This window comes from Oncorhynchus mykiss, chromosome 18 (assembly GCF_057628025.1).
Source record: "Oncorhynchus mykiss isolate SJ-2025 chromosome 18, ASM5762802v1, whole genome shotgun sequence".
In the NCBI taxonomy this organism is placed as follows: Eukaryota; Metazoa; Chordata; class Actinopteri; order Salmoniformes; family Salmonidae; genus Oncorhynchus; species Oncorhynchus mykiss.
This window is the reverse complement of record NC_143039.1, coordinates 80,438,615-80,454,331: the sequence shown is the minus strand read 5'-3', so window position 1 is coordinate 80,454,331 and position 15,717 is coordinate 80,438,615. Positions and strand designations below refer to the sequence as shown.

Here is a 15,717-nt window from a genome sequence, read left to right as displayed (position 1 = left end):
GTATAGTTGATTTAGGAAGGTCTATCCTTGAGACACTTCTGTTAGTATACTAGAGATCTATCCTATATATGTCATTAGGTCTGGGCCTACTAGGGCTGGGCCTACTAGGGCTGGGCGACATAGCCAAAATGCCACATCACTGTATTTTAAAAAGATTAGACGGTATGATGGTATTTTGTGTTATTGAATAATAAAACTTCAAAATGTGCCCTAGAGTGTCAACACAAAACAAGTGATTTCAATGGATCTTTATCCATTCTGAGTGTTTTATACTGTTCAATTCAACTGCAACCCAAAATAATTTTCTGGATTTCCTGCACTCGTTAGAGGTCGACACTGCCACGTAGGGCTGCAGGATATGGGCAAACAATCTAGGCCTCGTGTTTAACCAAATGTTGCAATTGCGATTTGACTTGGAATGTAAAGCAAAACACTTCGGTGAACTGTTCATTACGTGCATAATCACATTTGTGGTGACTTTTTTATAATGGTGTTTTCCGGCTAATGGAACATTTGCCCTTCTAGCCTACTGCCATGTGCACATTTAAAGCTAACCTTTCTGATTGGTTGCGTCAGTCATATTGTGTAAAATGCTAGTTTTATGCTATTGGTTGTATTAACTTGGGATCTATCGCATCCCACAACTGTCCCAGACTATGTTTGGAAATATTTATTTTGTGAAACAGAATAGAATTGGTTGACTTTTGTACTATGGGGGATAGTAGATGGAGATAGGCTGGTGTTTTTGCTGTACGTTAGGCCTACTCATCTAGTTGGCTGACAAAAAATAAATGTGGACAGTTGTTCCAATATCTTCAGTATGCACCTCGGCATTGGATGTGTCTGTTTTCACTTGTAGCCTGTGAGAAAGACCGGATCATGTGATGGGGCTCAGGGAGAAGGGTGTAAAGGCCCCTGGCCACAAAAGGCATGGATTTTTTTTGGGGGGGGGGGAGGGGGGGGGGATACGTTACGCCAACACAAAGGGGATGCCGCCGTAGCAAGTGTTTGTCAAATTGTGAATGAGAGACTGATGTAGTGTGTACAGCCTGCGCAAAAAAAAACTAAGCAAAGCTCATACCTTTTCAAGACACTTTTCTCTTCAAATCATCATTAGTCGTATCATGCAGCCGTATTGACCATCAACCTTTGTTCAGTCGTATCTTTCATTGTAACAAATAACGCCACGGAATACTAAGCCAATCTAGTCTGATAAATGAACTAGTGTAGCCCACAGCCATATGGCACAGCCAGATCAGGACCAAACATCAGGACAACTCAGAGTATGTAGCCCACAGCCATATGGCACAGCCAGATCAGGACCTAACATCAGGACAACACAGAGTATGTAGCCCACAGCCATATGGCACAGCCAGATCAGGACCTAACATGAGGACAACTCAGAGGATGTAGCCCACAGCCATATGGCACAGCCAGATCAGGACCTAACATCAGGACAACACAGAGTATGTAGCCCACAGCCATATGGCACAGCCAGATCAGGACCTAACATGAGGACAACACAGAGTATGTAGCCCACAGCCATATGGCACAGCCAGATCAGGACCTAACATCAGGACAACACAGAGTATGTAGCCCACAGCCATATGGCACAGCCAGATCAGGACCTAACATCAGGACAACACAGAGTATGTAGCCCACAGCCATATGGCACAGCCAGATCAGGACCTAACATCAGGACAACTCAGAGGATGTAGCCCACAGCCATATGGCACAGCCAGATCAGGACCTAACATCAGGACAACACAGAGTATGTAGCCCACAGCCATATGGCACAGCCAGATCAGGACCTAACATCAGGACAACTCAGAGTATGTAGCCCACAGCCATATGGCACAGCCAGATCAGAACCTAACATGAGGACAACTCAGAGGATGTAGCCCACAGTCATATGGCACAGCCAGATCAGGACCTAACATCAGGACAACACAGAGTATGTAGCCCACAGCCATATGGCACAGCCAGATCAGGACCTAACATCAGGACAACACAGAGTATGTAGCCCACAGCCATATGGCACAGCCAGATCAGGACCTAACATCAGGACAACTCAGAGTATGTAGCCCACAGCCATATGGCACAGCCAGATCAGAACCTAACATGAGGACAACTCAGTGTATGTAGCCCACAGCCATATGGCACAGCCAGATCAGGACCTAACATCAGGACAACTCAGAGTATGTAGCCCACAGCCATATGGGACAGCCAGATCAGGACCTAACATGAGGACAACTCAGTGTATGTAGCCCACAGCCATATGGCACAGCCAGATCAGGACCTAACATCAGGACAACTCAGAGTATGTAGCCCACAGCCATATGGGACAGCCAGATCAGGACCTAACATGAGGACAACTCAGTGTATGTAGCCCACAGCCATATGGGACAGCCAGATCAGGACCTAACATGAGGACAACTCAGTGTATGTAGCCCACAGCCATATGGGACAGCCAGATCAGGACCTAACATGAGGACAACTCAGTGTATGTAGCCCACAGCCATATGGGACAGCCAGATCAGGACCTAACATGAGGACAACTCAGAGTAAACTATTCTGTTCTTCTGAAATAGACTACATTTTCTTCATATCATGTTTCTTTAGACCAGTCTAAAATAAATAATGGATTTATTGTGATGGTGTAGACTATATTACATGGAGTTATTGTGATGGTGTAGGTAGACTATATTACATGGATTTATTGTGATGGTGTAGGTAGACTATATTACATGGATTTATTGTGATGGTGTAGGCTATATTACATGGATTTATTGTGATGGTGTAGGTAGGCTATATTACATGGATTTATTGTGATGGTGTAGGTAGACTATATTACATGGATTTATTGTGATGGTGTAGGCTATATTACATGGATTTATTGTGATGGTGTAGGTAGACTATATTACATGGAGTTATTGTGATGGTGTAGACTATATTACATGGATTTATTGTGATGGTGTAGGTAGACTATATTACATGGAGTTATTGTGATGGTGTAGACTATATTACATGGATTTATTGTGATGGTGTAGACTATATTACATGGATTTATTGTGATGGTGTAGGTAGACTATATTACATGGAGTTATTGTGATGGTGTAGGTAGACTATATTACATGGAGTTATTGTGATGGTGTAGGTAGACTATATTACATGGATTTATTGTGATGGTGTAGACTATATTACATGGATTTATTGTGATGGTGTAGACTATATTACATGGATTTATTGTGATGGTGTAGACTATATTACATGGATTTATTGTGATGGTGTAGACTATATTACATGGATTTATTGTGATGGTGTAGACTATATTACATGGATTTATTGTGATGGTGTAGACTATATTACATGGATTTATTGTGATGGTGTAGACTATATTACATAGATTTATTGTGAAGGTGTAGACTATATTACATGGATTTATTGTGATGGTGTAGACTATATTACATGGAGTTATTGTGATGGTGTAGACTATATTACATGGAGTTATTGTGATGGTGTAGGTAGACTATATTACATGGATTTATTGTGATGGTGTAGACTATATTACATGGATTTATTGTGATGGTGTAGACTATATTACATGGATTTATTGTGATGGTGTAGGCTATATTACATGGATTTATTGTGATGGTGTAGACTATATTACATGGATTTGTTGTGATGGTGTAGACTATATTACATGGATTTATTGTGATGGTGTAGGCTATATTACATGGATTTATTGTGATGGTGTAGACTATATTACATGGATTTGTTGTGATGGTGTAGACTATATTACATGGATTTATTGTGATGGTGTAGACTATATTACATGGAGTTATTGTGATGGTGTAGACTATATTACATGGAGTTATTGTGATGGTGTAGGTAGACTATATTACATGGATTTATTGTGATGGTGTGGGCTATATTACATGGATTTATTGTGATGGTGTAGGTAGACTATATTACATGGATTTATTGTGATGGTGTAGGTAGACTATATTACATGGATTTATTGTGATGGTGTAGACTATATTACATGGATTTATTGTGATGGTGTAGACTATATTACATGGATTTGTTGTGATGGTGTAGACTATATTACATGGATTTATTGTGATGGTGTAGACTATATTACATGGATTTATTGTGATGGTGTAGACTATATTACATGGATTTGTTGTGATGGTGTAGACTATATTACATGGATTTATTGTGATGGTGTAGGTAGACTATATTACATGGATTTATTGTGATGGTGTAGACTATATTACATGGATTTATTGTGATGGTGTAGACTATATTACATGGATTTATTGTGATGGTGTAGACTATATTACATGGATTTATTGTGATGGTGTAGACTATATTACATGTATTTATTGTGATGGTGTAGGTAGACTATATTACATGGATTTATTGTGATGGTGTAGGTAGACTATATTACATGGATGTATTGTGATGGTGTAGACTATATTACATGGATTTGTTGTGATGGTGTAGACTATATTACATGGATTTATTGTGATGGTGTAGACTATATTACATGGATTTATTGTGATGGTGTAGACTATATTACATGGATTTATTGTGATGGTGTAGACTATATTACATGGATTTATTGTGATGGTGTAGACTATATTACATGGATTTATTGTGATGGTGTAGACTATATTACATGGATTTGTTGTGATGGTGTAGACTATATTACATGGATTTATTGTGATGGTGTAGACTATATTACATGGAGTTATTGTGATGGTGTAGACTATATTACATGGAGTTATTGTGATGGTGTAGGTAGACTATATTACATGGATTTATTGTGATGGTGTGGGCTATATTACATGGATTTATTGTGATGGTGTAGGTAGACTATATTACATGGATTTATTGTGATGGTGTAGGTAGACTATATTACATGGATTTATTGTGATGGTGTAGACTATATTACATGGATTTATTGTGATGGTGTAGACTATATTACATGGATTTGTTGTGATGGTGTAGACTATATTACATGGAGTTATTGTGATGGTGTAGGTAGACTATATTACATGGATTTATTGTGATGGTGTAGGTAGACTATATTACATGGATTTATTGTGATGGTGTAGGCTATATTACATGGATTTATTGTGATGGTGTAGGTAGGCTATATTACATGGATTTATTGTGATGGTGTAGGTAGACTATATTACATGGATTTATTGTGATGGTGTAGGCTATATTACATGGATTTATTGTGATGGTGTAGGTAGACTATATTACATGGAGTTATTGTGATGGTGTAGACTATATTACATGGATTTATTGTGATGGTGTAGGTAGACTATATTACATGGAGTTATTGTGATGGTGTAGACTATATTACATGGATTTATTGTGATGGTGTAGACTATATTACATGGATTTATTGTGATGGTGTAGGTAGACTATATTACATGGAGTTATTGTGATGGTGTAGGTAGACTATATTACATGGAGTTATTGTGATGGTGTAGGTAGACTATATTACATGGATTTATTGTGATGGTGTAGACTATATTGCATGGATTTATTGTGATGGTGTAGACTATATTACATGGATTTATTGTGATGGTGTAGACTATATTACATGGATTTATTGTGATGGTGTAGACTATATTACATGGATTTATTGTGATGGTGTAGACTATATTACATGGATTTATTGTGATGGTGTAGACTATATTACATGGATTTATTGTGATGGTGTAGACTATATTACATAGATTTATTGTGAAGGTGTAGACTATATTACATGGATTTATTGTGATGGTGTAGACTATATTACATGGAGTTATTGTGATGGTGTAGACTATATTACATGGAGTTATTGTGATGGTGTAGGTAGACTATATTACATGGATTTATTGTGATGGTGTAGACTATATTACATGGATTTATTGTGATGGTGTAGACTATATTACATGGATTTATTGTGATGGTGTAGGCTATATTACATGGATTTATTGTGATGGTGTAGACTATATTACATGGATTTGTTGTGATGGTGTAGACTATATTACATGGATTTATTGTGATGGTGTAGGCTATATTACATGGATTTATTGTGATGGTGTAGACTATATTACATGGATTTGTTGTGATGGTGTAGACTATATTACATGGATTTATTGTGATGGTGTAGACTATATTACATGGAGTTATTGTGATGGTGTAGACTATATTACATGGAGTTATTGTGATGGTGTAGGTAGACTATATTACATGGATTTATTGTGATGGTGTGGGCTATATTACATGGATTTATTGTGATGGTGTAGGTAGACTATATTACATGGATTTATTGTGATGGTGTAGGTAGACTATATTACATGGATTTATTGTGATGGTGTAGACTATATTACATGGATTTATTGTGATGGTGTAGACTATATTACATGGATTTGTTGTGATGGTGTAGACTATATTACATGGATTTATTGTGATGGTGTAGACTATATTACATGGATTTATTGTGATGGTGTAGACTATATTACATGGATTTGTTGTGATGGTGTAGACTATATTACATGGATTTATTGTGATGGTGTAGGTAGACTATATTACATGGATTTATTGTGATGGTGTAGACTATATTACATGGATTTATTGTGATGGTGTAGACTATATTACATGGATTTATTGTGATGGTGTAGACTATATTACATGGATTTATTGTGATGGTGTAGACTATATTACATGTATTTATTGTGATGGTGTAGGTAGACTATATTACATGGATTTATTGTGATGGTGTAGGTAGACTATATTACATGGATGTATTGTGATGGTGTAGACTATATTACATGGATTTGTTGTGATGGTGTAGACTATATTACATGGATTTATTGTGATGGTGTAGACTATATTACATGGATTTATTGTGATGGTGTAGACTATATTACATGGATTTATTGTGATGGTGTAGACTATATTACATGGATTTATTGTGATGGTGTAGACTATATTACATGGATTTATTGTGATGGTGTAGACTATATTACATGGATTTGTTGTGATGGTGTAGACTATATTACATGGATTTATTGTGATGGTGTAGACTATATTACATGGAGTTATTGTGATGGTGTAGACTATATTACATGGAGTTATTGTGATGGTGTAGGTAGACTATATTACATGGATTTATTGTGATGGTGTGGGCTATATTACATGGATTTATTGTGATGGTGTAGGTAGACTATATTACATGGATTTATTGTGATGGTGTAGGTAGACTATATTACATGGATTTATTGTGATGGTGTAGACTATATTACATGGATTTATTGTGATGGTGTAGACTATATTACATGGATTTGTTGTGATGGTGTAGACTATATTACATGGATTTATTGTGATGGTGTAGACTATATTACATGGATTTGTTGTGATGGTGTAGACTATATTACATGGATTTATTGTGATGGTGTAGGTAGACTATATTACATGGATTTATTGTGATGGTGTAGACTATATTACATGGATTTATTGTGATGGTGTAGACTATATTACATGGATTTATTGTGATGGTGTAGACTATATTACATGGATTTATTGTGATGGTGTAGACTATATTACATGTATTTATTGTGATGGTGTAGGTAGACTATATTACATGGATTTATTGTGATGGTGTAGGTAGACTATATTACATGGATGTATTGTGATGGTGTAGACTATATTACATGGATTTGTTGTGATGGTGTAGACTATATTACATGGATTTATTGTGATGGTGTAGACTATATTACATGGATTTATTGTGATGGTGTAGACTATATTACATGGATTTATTGTGATGGTGTAGACTATATTACATGGATTTATTGTGATAGTGTAGGTAGACTATATTACATGGATTTATTGTGATGGTGTAGGTAGACTATATTACATGGATTTATTGTGATGGTGTAGACTATATTACATGGATTTATTGTGATGGTGTAGGTAGACTATATTACATGGATTTATTGTGATGGTGTAGACTATATTACATGGATTTATTGTGATGGTGTAGACTATATTACATGGATTTATTGTGATGGTGTAGACTATATTACATGGATTTATTGTGAAGGTGTAGGTAGACTATATTACATGGATTTATTGTGATGGTGTAGGTAGACTATATTACATGGATTTATTGTGATGGTGTAGGTAGACTATATTACATGGATTTATTGTGATGGTGTAGGTAGACTATATTACATGGATTTATTGTGATGGTGTAGACTATATTACATGGATTTATTGTGATGGTGTAGACTATATTACATGGATGTATTGTGATGGTGTAGACTATATTACATGGATTTATTGTGATGGTGTAGACTATATTACATGGAGTTATTGTGATGGTGTAGGTAGACTATATTACATGGATTTATTGTGACGGTGTAGGTAGACTATATTACATGGATTTATTGTGATGGTGTAGGTAGACTATATTACATGGATTTATTGGGATGGTGTAGGTAGACTATATTACATGGATTTATTGTGATGGTGTAGACTATGTTACATGGATTTATTGTGATGGTGTAGACTATGTTACATGGATTTATTGTGATGGTGTAGGTAGACTATATTACATGGATTTATTGTGACGGTGTAGACTATATTACATGGATTTATTGTGATGGTGTAGACTATATTACATGGATTTATTGTGATGGTGTAGGTAGACTATATTACATGGATTTATTGTGAAGGTGTAGACTATATTACATGGATTTATTGTGATGGTGTAGACTATATTACATGGATTTATTGTGAAGGTGTAGGTAGACTATATTACATGGATTTATTGTGATGGTGTAGGTAGACTATATTACATGGATTTATTGTGATGGTGTAGACTATGTTACATGGATTTATTGTGATGGTGTAGACTATATTACATGGATTTATTGTGATGGTGTAGACTATATTACATGGATTTATTGTGAAGGTGTAGGCTATATTACATGGATTTATTGTGATGGTGTAGACTATATTACATGGATTTATTGTGATGGTGTAGACTATATTACATGGATTTATTGTGATGGTGTAGACTATATTACATTGATTTATTGTGATGGTGTAGACTATATTACATGGATTTATTGTGATGGTGTAGACTATATTACATGGATTTATTGTGATGGTGTAGAATATATTACATGGATTTATTGTGATGGTGTAGACTATATTACATGGATTTATTGTGATGGTGTAGACTATATTACATGGATTTATTGTGATGGTGTAGAATATATTACATGGATTTATTGTGATGGTGTAGGCTATATTACATGGATTTATTGTGATGGTGTAGGTAGACTATATTACATGGATTTATTGTGATGGTGTAGACTATATTACATGGATTTATTGTGATGGTGTAGGTAGACTATATTACATGGATTTATTGTGATGGTGTAGGTAGACTATATTACATGGATTTATTGTGATGGTGTAGACTATATTACATGGATTTATTGTGACGGTGTAGGTAGACTATATTACATGGATTTATTGTGATGGTGTAGACTATATTACATGGATTTATTGTTATGGTGTAGGTAGGCTATATTACATGGATTTATTGTGATGGTGTAGACTATATTACATGGATTTATTGTGATGGTGTAGGTAGACTATATTACATGGATTTATTGTGATGGTGTAGGTAGACTATATTACATGGATTTATTGTGATGGTGTAGACTATATTACATGGAGTTATTGTGATGGTGTAGGTAGACTATATTACATGGATTTATTGTGATGGTGTAGGTAGACTATATTACATGGATTTATTGTTATGGTGTAGGTAGGCTATATTACATGGATTTATTGTGATGGTGTAGACTATATTACATGGATTTATTGTGATGGTGTAGGTAGACTATATTACATGGATTTATTGTGATGGTGTAGGTAGACTATATTACATGGATTTATTGTGATGGTGTAGACTATATTACATGGAGTTATTGTGATGGTGTAGGTAGACTATATTACATGGATTTATTGTGATGGTGTAGGTAGACTATATTACATGGATTTATTGTGATGGTGTAGACTATATTACATGGATTTATTGTGATGGTGTAGACTATATTACATGGATTTATTGTGATGGTGTAGGTAGACTATATTACATGGATTTATTGTGATGGTGTAGGTAGACTATATTACATGGATTTATTGTGATGGTGTAGACTATATTACATGGATTTATTGTGATGGTGTAGACTATATTACATGGATTTATTGTTATGGTGTAGGATATATTACATGGAGTTATTGTGACGGTGTAGACTATATTACATGGATTTATTGTGATGGTGTAGACTATATTACATGGATTTATTGTGATGGTGTAGGTAGACTATATTACATGGATGTATTGTGATGGTGTAGACTATATTACATGGATTTATTGTGATGGTGTAGACTATATTACATGGTTTTATTGTGATGGTGTAGACTATATTACATGGATTTATTGTGATGGTGTAGGTAGACTATATTACATGGATTTATTGTGAAGGTGTAGACTATATTACATGGATTTATTGTGATGGTGTAGACTATATTACATGGATTTATTGTGATGGTGTAGGCTATATTACATGGATTTATTGTGAAGGTGTAGACTATATTACATGGATTTATTGTGACGGTGTAGACTATATTACATGGATTTATTGTGAAGGTGTAGACTATTACATGGATTTATTGTGATGATGTAGGCTATATTACATGGATTTATTGTGATGGTGTAGGTAGACTATATTACATGGATTTATTGTGATGGTGTAGACTATATTACATGGATTTATTGTGATGGTGTAGACTATATTACATGGATTTATTGTGATGGTGTAGACTATATTACATGGATTTATTGTGATGGTGTAGGTAGACTATATTACATGGATTTATTGTGATGGTGTAGACTATATTACATGGATTTATTGTGATGGTGTAGACTATATTACATGGATTTATTGTGATGGTGTAGACTATATTACATGGATTTATTGTGATGGTGTAGACTATATTACATGGATTTATTGTGATGGTGTAGACTATATTACATGGATTTATTGTGATGGTGTAGACTATATTACATGGATTTATTGTGATGGTGTAGGTAGACTATATTACATGGATTTATTGTGATGGTGTAGGTAGACTATATTACATGGATTTATTGTGATGGTGTAGACTATATTACATGGATTTATTGTGATGGTGTAGACTATATTACATGGATTTATTGTGATGGTGTAGACTATATTACATGGATTTATTGTGATGGTGTAGACTATATTACATGGATTTATTGTGATGGTGTAGGTAGACTATATTACATGGAGTTATTGTGATGGTGTAGACTATATTACATGGATTTATTGTGATGGTGTAGACTATATTACATGGATTTATTGTGATGGTGTAGACTATGTTACATGGATTTATTGTGATGGTGTAGACTATATTACATGGATTTATTGTGATGGTGTAGACTATATTACATGGATTTATTGTGATGGTGTAGGCTATATTACATGGATTTATTGTGATGGTGTAGACTATATTACATGGAGTTATTGTGATGGTGTAGACTATATTACATGGAGTTATTGTGATGGTGTAGACTATATTACATGGATTTATTGTGATGGTGTAGACTATATTACATGGATTTATTGTGATGGTGTAGACTATATTACATGGATTTATTGTGATGGTGTAGGTAGACTATATTACATGGATTTATTGTGATGGTGTAGGTAGACTATATTACATGGATTTATTGTGATGGTGTAGACTATATTACATGGATTTATTGTGATGGTGTAGGTAGACTATATTACATGGATTTATTGTGATGGTGTAGACTATATTACATGGATTTATTGTGATGGTGTAGACTATATTACATGGATTTATTGTGATGGTGTAGGTAGACTATATTACATGGATTTATTGTGACGGTGTAGACTATATTACATGGAGTTATTGTGATGGTGTAGACTATATTACATGGATTTATTGTGATGGTGTAGACTATATTACATGGATTTATTGTGATGGTGTAGACTATATTACATGGATTTATTGTGATGGTGTAGGTAGACTATATTACATGGATTTATTGTGATGGTGTAGGTAGACTATATTACATGGATTTATTGTGATGGTGTAGTCTATATTACATGGAGTTATTGTGATGGTGTAGACTATATTACATGGATTTATTGTGATGGTGTAGACTATATTACATGGATTTATTGTGATGGTGTAGACTATTACATGGATTTATTGTGATGGTGTAGACTATATTACATGGATTTATTGTGATGGTGTAGGTAGACTATATTACATGGATTTATTGTGATGGTGTAGACTATATTACATGGATTTATTGTGATGGTGTAGACTATATTACATGGATTTATTGTGATGGTGTAGACTATATTACATGGATTTATTGTGATGGTGTAGACTATATTACATGGATTTATTGTGATGGTGTAGGTAGACTATATTACATGGATTTATTGTGATGGTGTAGGTAGACTATATTACATGGATTTATTGTGACGGTGTAGACTATATTACATGGATTTATTGTGATGGTGTAGACTATATTACATGGATTTATTGTGATGGTGTAGGTAGACTATATTACATGGATTTATTGTGATGGTGTAGACTATATTACATGGATTTATTGTGACGGTGTAGACTATATTACATGGATTTGTTGTGATGGTGTAGACTATATTACATGGAGTTATTGTGATGGTGTAGACTATATTACATGGATTTATTGTGATGGTGTAGACTATATTACATGGATTTATTGTGATGGTGTAGACTATATTACATGGATTTATTGTGATGGTGTAGACTATATTACATGGATTTATTGTGATGGTGTAGGTAGACTATATTACATGGATTTATTGTGATGGTGTAGACTATATTACATGGATTTACTGTGATGGTGTAGACTATATTACATGGAGTTATTGTGATGGTGTAGACTATATTACATGGATTTACTGTGACGGTGTAGACTATATTACATGGATTTATTGTGATGGTGTAGGTAGACTATATTACATGGATTTATTGTGATGGTGTAGGTAGACTATATTACATGGATTTATTGTGATGGTGTAGACTATATTACATGGATTTACTGTGATGGTGTAGACTATATTACATGGAGTTATTGTGATGGTGTAGACTATATTACATGGATTTACTGTGACGGTATAGACTATATTACATGGATTTATTGTGATGGTGTAGGTAGACTATATTACATGGATTTATTGTGATGGTGTAGACTATATTACATGGATTTATTGTGATGGTGTAGACTATATTACATGGAGTTATTGTGATGGTGTAGACTATATTACATGGAGTTATTGTGATGGTGTAGACTATATTACATGGATGTATTGTGACGGTGTAGACTATATTACATGGATTTATTGTGACGGTGTAGGTAGACTATATTACATGGATTTATTGTGATGGTGTAGACTATATTACATGGATTTATTGTGATGGTGTAGACTATATTACATGGAGTTATTGTGATGGTGTAGGATATATTACATGGATTTATTGTGATGGTGTAGACTATATTACATGGATTTATTGTGATGGTGTAGACTATATTACATGGAGTTATTGTGATGGTGTAGGTAGACTATATTACATGGATTTATTGTGATGGTGTAGACTATATTACATGGATATATTGTGATGGTGTAGACTATATTACATGGATATATTGTGATGGTGTAGACTATATTACATGGATTTATTGTGATGGTGTAGACTATATTACATGGATTTATTGTGATGGTGTAGACTATATTACATGGATTTATTGTGATGGTGTAGGTAGACTATATTACATGGAGTTATTGTGATGGTGTAGGTAGACTATATTACATGGATTTATTGTGATGGTGTAGACTATATTACATGGATTTATTGTGATGGTGTAGACTATATTACATGGATTTATTGTGATGGTGTAGACTATATTACATGGATTTATTGTGACGGTGTAGGTAGACTATATTACATGGATTTATTGTGATGGTGTAGACTATATTACATGGATTTATTGTGATGGTGTAGGTAGACTATATTACATGGATTTATTGTGATGGTGTAGGTAGACTATATTACATGGATTTATTGTGATGGTGTAGGTAGACTATATTACATGGATTTATTGTGATGGTGTAGACTATATTACATGGATTTACTGTGATGGTGTAGACTATATTACATGGATTTACTGTGACGGTGTAGACTATATTACATGGATTTATTGTGATGGTGTAGACTATATTACATGGAGTTATTGTGATGGTGTAGACTATATTACATGGATTTATTGTGATGGTGTAGGGAGACTATATTACATGGATTTATTGTGATGGTGTAGGCTATATTACATGGAGTTATTGTGATGGTGTAGACTATATTACATGGATTTATTGTGATGGTGTAGGGAGACTATATTACATGGATTTATTGTGACGGTGTAGGGAGACTATATTACATGGATTTATTGTGATGGTGTAGACTATATTACATGGATTTATTGTGATGGTGTAGACTATATTACATGGAGTTATTGTGATGGTGTAGGATATATTACATGGATTTATTGTGATGGTGGAGACTATATTACATGGATTTATTGTGATGGTGTAGACTATATTACATGGAGTTATTGTGATGGTGTAGGATATATTACATGGATTTATTGTGATGGTGTAGGGAGACTATATTACATGGATTTATTGTGATGGTGGAGACTATATTACATGGATTTATTGTGATGGTGTAGACTATATTACATGGATTTATTGTGATGGTGTAGGGAGACTATATTACATGGATTTATTGTGATGGTGTAGGGAGACTATATTACATGGATTTATTGTGATGGTGTAGACTATATTACATGGATTTATTAGACTTATTAAAATGTAGATGTTCCAAAGGTCTGTATCGGTGGCTTGTAGGCTGTGTGTGGAAGCCAGGAAATGCTAAATGTGTTTTATGTTAATTAACGGTCAATTACCCTGAGACCGACCAGTTATTTGCTTGACAATCACCGGCTGACTAAATCTTGTGACCTCCACAGCCCTACCCCTCCCCACCAATATCTGCTAGGCTCGGGAACAGTAAGCATAATACCTGCAGTCTGTCTGTACCAAGGTCATTTCATCAGTCCTGGGATGTTCCAGGCCAAGGAGACTGAAACACCGTTCTATAGAGTAATGTAGTGATACGAAACAAGAGACTGAGCTAGGTGGAACTGTAAGATTCAATAATCTACGGCAGCCTGGCGCTTTAAACTTGTTAACTTTTTATTTTTATTTTTTAGATTAGTTAAGAGAAACGTGACACCACTTAGAGGTTATAGCTTATTCACTAATCTGTGAGAGAAATGATCAATCTCTGAAATAAAGGTCGAAAAACACAGATGTCTTCGCTGTATCTTTCACCTTTTTAATACCTGAGATTGATTGTTTCCTCTACAGACTAGCATCTGGTCCAAGTGGTGTACTTCGCCATGAGGCTGGCTACAGGAACAGGAAGTAGGCCGTTCTGGCCGGGACAAGACTCACTTTG

At 34.7% G+C, this 15,717-nt stretch overlaps 1 protein-coding gene across 1 annotated transcript in view; it reads left to right on the top strand.

The window, feature by feature from the left end:
* tmem64 (transmembrane protein 64) overlaps positions 1 to 15,717 on the top strand; it is a 34,613-nt gene that overhangs the window by 14,966 nt on the left and 3,930 nt on the right. The gene's annotated exons all lie outside the window — the stretch shown is intronic.